The following is a 4,872-nucleotide window of genomic DNA, read 5'->3' as shown; positions in this document are numbered from 1 at the left end:
TAAGTGTATGCTATGTAGTGTGTGTATATGCATGAATAAGTGTATGCTATGTAGTGTGTGTGTATCTGCATGTATAAGTGTATGCTATGTAGTGTGTGTATCTGCATGTGTAAGTGTATGCTATGTAGCGTGCTACTGTGCATTTTTGCTGACTTTAAAGGCCAGAATCTAGAATATTAATGGGGAATGCAGAGAGTAGTTTTAAAGAATTTATTAATAAATGTGCAATTAAGATAAAAATATTTAGCAATGTCTTTGCAAAGGCTAATTAAATACAGCGCTCACATAGCCATACCAGTGGTTTGAGCTTGTGTTTGATTTGCTGCCTAAGTGTATTAAAATATATGACTTTATTTAGAATTTTATTTTTATTACTTTGGTCTTATGATTTTTTAAGCCCCGCCCACCACATTTAAATTTTTTTGCCGGGGGGGGGGGGGGGTGTCCCTCTTTTGAATTTTGAAATGTTGGGAGGTATGCACTATATATATATATATACACACACACAATTGAACCACCTACTGAAAATCTAGATGTCCAAATTAGTCCAATATGTATTGTACCTTCACTATAACAGCTTTATGCAAAATGCATAAAGAAGTGATGTGCTTATACACAAAGAAAGTGCAGGGCAAATAGCCCGGAACGTAGCTAAGGGTTAAGGCCTGGAGGAGTGAGTGCTGCTGTGTGTGTGTTAGTTACAATGTTGCATTGTGTTGGGAGGGGTTTACTAACCTTATAAGAGGGATGTGCAGGGATTCCACTTCCTCTTTGTTCCTGTGGACTCCCAGAAGATCTTTCAGCTTAGCAGTTTGCAGCATTTTTCCAATGGAAGGCGAATCTGGAGAATGGGAAGAGATGGAGTTAGAGGACGTTGATTGGGTAACACCATCCCCATCTGGAAATATTACGGTGGGTCTGGCACATGTGTCTGGGCTGTGTCTGCCCGTTTCTCCCTCGGGGGGGAGGGTAGCCCTGTTTTATTTTCTTCTCCTGCACGGGAGAATTTAGTTGGGGATGGTGGGCACAGGCAGGCTTATCAGCCTGTCGGGAAAGCGTGTAGGCCCCCAGGGGATGTAGGGCTTGAGGGGCGAGCAAGCGTGCTAGGTGGGTCAGGCGTAGGGCCTAGGGGGTCCCAGGGGAGCTCCGGTTTCTGCTCCGGGGGTCCCGGTGAGGCACCCGGGGGTTCCGGAGTGGGCCTTAGGCAGGGGCCTGTAGTTTCTGGGCCCACCGAGGCCATAAGGGGTTCGGGTACCTCTGGGGAGGGTTCCGTTGGCGTCGGTAGTGGGAGCAGTGCGGCCTTACCTGTGGCGGTGGTCCTCTCCGGGGAATCTGTGGTGGCGGCGGTGTCCCTCCTACAGTCCTTAGCATCGGTCCTCGCGGGTGCGTCGTCGGGTACGGCGGTACTTCAGACCCAGGCTTCGGCCTATAGTAGTGTGCAGGCCTCCGGTTCGTCGTCCCTTTCAGCATCCAAAATGGCCGCCGCATCAACTTCCGGTGACGTCACTTCCGCTTGCGGCACTCGCAATCTGGCCAGTGAACTGAGCGGAACGTTCCCCCTGGCTCCGGAGGTAAGAAGGGAGCACCTCCGGGGGGGGGACACCCGCTCTTGGGGGCAAGACAGCTAGGCCTCAGGAGGCCGAAGGGGCACATAGTAGGCCAGGACAGGGGGCAGAGGCGGAGAGTCACGGGGCAAGTGAGATTGAGGAAGCGGGTCAGCAAGGCCCCTCCGGGGGTGGCGCAGCAGGGAGTGCGCACAAGAGCCGCAGCGGGAACAAGCAATAAAGGAGGGGATGCCGAGAGGGCGCCCTCTTCGCGCTTGCGGCCTACGTTAGGAGGGGACAAAGCCAAGGCGGCCCCCGCACGCGCTGCGGCCCAAAGTAAAGGGAAGGCCCTCGTGGCTAAAACCGCGCATAAGGGGGCACATAGTTCAGGGGGTGACACCGCGGTAGCGGAGCCCCAGGAGCAAGGCCTGCAGGGTAGTTTGACGCCCAGCAGGACCTCACCAGCACGTTCAGGGCAAATTGCCACGAGAGGGGCTGTAAAAAGGGGACATGCTAGCATTAGCGATGGCCCTGGGGAAGGCCTGGAGAGCCCTGGGAGGGGTTGGTAATACAGGCCAAGGGATCGAAGTCTCAGGGCCAGAGTAGGACCGTGAGATTTCAGGAGGATTCTGCTAGTGGGCTGGCCACCGGTACAGATGATGATGTGAGTTTGGCATGCGGTGTGAGTGAAAGTGACCGGGAAGGGTATCTAGAATCTGGGGAAGGGGGGGATGGGGAGGAGATGGCTGGCTCTTCCCAAGGTACTCCCCTCTTGGCTTCTATTTTGCAGGTACCCACGACATCCTCATCCAGCAGGGACATGGTGACTCAGAGTTCCGGAGCTCTTGTGCCGAGAGGAGTCAGCAGTGCTTCTGGACAAGGGCAGGCCGCATCAGGTGCTTCCTCTGGTGAGTTACAAATTGGTTTCCCTAGGGGGCGGTGTAATTCCTCCAGCTCTAGTGGGTCAGGTTCGGGGTCTGAGATAGACGGGTCCCTGGGTTTGCACACGAAAGGGCATAAGAGGATGTATAGAATGTTGAGAAAGATGAGTAGGGGAAATCACGGGGATGGCAATGCCAGTAGTGTGGCGCAGTCATCTCAACTCCTAGGGGTTGCTGGGGGGTCACCACAGGCGGTGAACAGAAAGGCAGCGGTACATGGGGATACTTATTCGTGCCAGGTACACAGTTTGCATGCACACCTCAAGTCTAAGACGGTGAAGCGTATCCAGGACGGTAAGTATGTGAACATGTTTGAGCTGTCGGCAGAGGCTTTTAAGTGTAAGGAAATGGCGGAGGACGGTACGGGCCCTAAGAAATTTAGGAGGCCCAATATACTTGAGGAGTGGCATCGGTGTTTCCGGGTCTACGCCACTTGCTACTTGGAGAAGTTTCCTGATCAGGGGACTGCCCTCTTTAAGTACGTCGACACCATTGATGCAATACACAGAAAGTTTGCTGATGGTGCGTGGAGAGAGTACGATATGCTATATCGGAAGAAGAAGGTGGGCAACCCATTGCTTGACTTTGGCACAATTTGCACCTCTGGGCGCATCTTGATGCGGAACGGAGGGTGCAGGGAGGCTCCATGGTGGTATCACCGGGGAGTAGGCAGACATTGCGCTTATGAGGGCGGCAAGGGAGTGTGTGCTGGTGGTATCAGGACAAAGCGTGCGAGCGGGGCACATCGTGCACGTTCAAGCACGTCTGTAAGTTCTGCAGCGGACAACGCCCTGGAGCTGATTGCTCCAAGAAACGAGATACCCAAACTGATCGGTTTGGGGGCAAGGGAGGCACTGGGAGTAAGGGCGGATTCGCCCCTTAGGGTCCAGGTTATTGACAAATGGTTGAGCAGGTACCCGGACAGGGCGGCTGCCCAGCTGTTGGATAGCGGCTTGCACGGGGGTTTCATTATTCCGGTAGTAGGTCGGGTAGTGAGAGCCTGAGACAGGAAGAACCTGAAATCAGCTTCTCAGTACCCTGAGGCAGTCAGGGAGAAGTTGGGAAAAGAAGTGGCCTTGGGTAGGGTTGCAGGCCCTTTCGGGGAATTACCACTGCCGGACTTAGTTATTTCCCCGCTTTGGGTCGTCCCCAAAAAGGAAACGGGTAAGTTCCGGCTCATTCAGCACCTCTCTTATCCGAAAGGGCAGTCGGTAAACGACGCCATTCCGGAGGAATTGAGCTCAGTCCATTACCAGTCGTTTGACGAGGCGCTGGCTATGGTCAGGGAACGGGGCCCTGGAGCCTTGATGGCGAAGTTAGACATAGAATCTGCGTTCCGGCTTCTCCCGATTCACCCATCATCCTTCAGGCTGATGGGGTGTTGGTTTGAAGGGGGTTATTATGTTGACCGTTGTCTGCCCATGGGCTGTTCGATATCCTGCGCATATTTTGAAGCATTCAGCACTTTCCTGCACTGGGCAGTGGGCTCGGTGGCTGGGAGTGACAGAGTTGCGCACTATTTGGATGATTTTCTCCTGGTTGGGGCGGCCAACTCGCAAGAATGTGCCTCTTTAATGAAAGTCATGAGGTCCAGGTTTGGGGTTCCTCTAGCAGAGGATAAGACGGAGGGACCGTGCACGTGTTTGACGTTCTTAGGCATTGAAATTGATTCGGTGGCAGGGGAGTGTAGGTTGCCTAAAGATAAGGTTGCCAAGATGTTGGCGACAGTCCGTGCTATGGTTTCGGCACCGACGTGTTCGCTTCGGGAGCTGCAGTCGCTCCTTTGGTCTCCTTAACTTCGCGGGGAGAGTTATCCCATGGGGTAGGGTGTTTAGCAAGCAGTTAGAGCAGTGCCTGGGCGGAGGTAGGGCTCCAGCATCGCGCATTCGCATCATGAGGGACCTCGTGGCGGATTTGCAGGTCTGGGAGAGGTTTCTCCAGGACTTTAACGGCATCTGCATTTGGCGAGGGGATCCAATATCTAACCAATCCCTGCATCTGTTCATGGACGCCGCTGGAGCATCTGGGTATGGGGCTTACTTTGAGGGGGCATGGAGTGCGGAGCCCTGGCCGACCGAGTGGGCGGGCAGAGGGCTTACACGCAATCTTTGTTTTCTGGAACTGTTTCCTATACTGGTGGCAGTGGAACTGTGGGGTCACCTGTTTAGTAACAGGGCTGTGATTTTCTGGACGGATAATCTCAGCATGGTGTTTGCTATTAACAGGCTTTCAGCTTCATCGCCTGTGGTGGTGCATTATCTGCGACACCTGGTGTTGAGATGTTTGCAATGGAACATTGACTTTAGGGCCCGACACGTGCCAGGGGTGCAGAATATAGTTGCTGATGCATTGTCTCATTTCCAGTGGGAGGCATTTAGGGCTGCGGC

This window comes from Bombina bombina, chromosome 2, assembly GCF_027579735.1.
Source record: "Bombina bombina isolate aBomBom1 chromosome 2, aBomBom1.pri, whole genome shotgun sequence".
Taxonomy (NCBI): domain Eukaryota; kingdom Metazoa; phylum Chordata; class Amphibia; order Anura; family Bombinatoridae; genus Bombina; species Bombina bombina.
The sequence above is the reverse complement of the archived record's forward strand: the minus strand, read 5'-3'. Positions refer to the sequence as shown.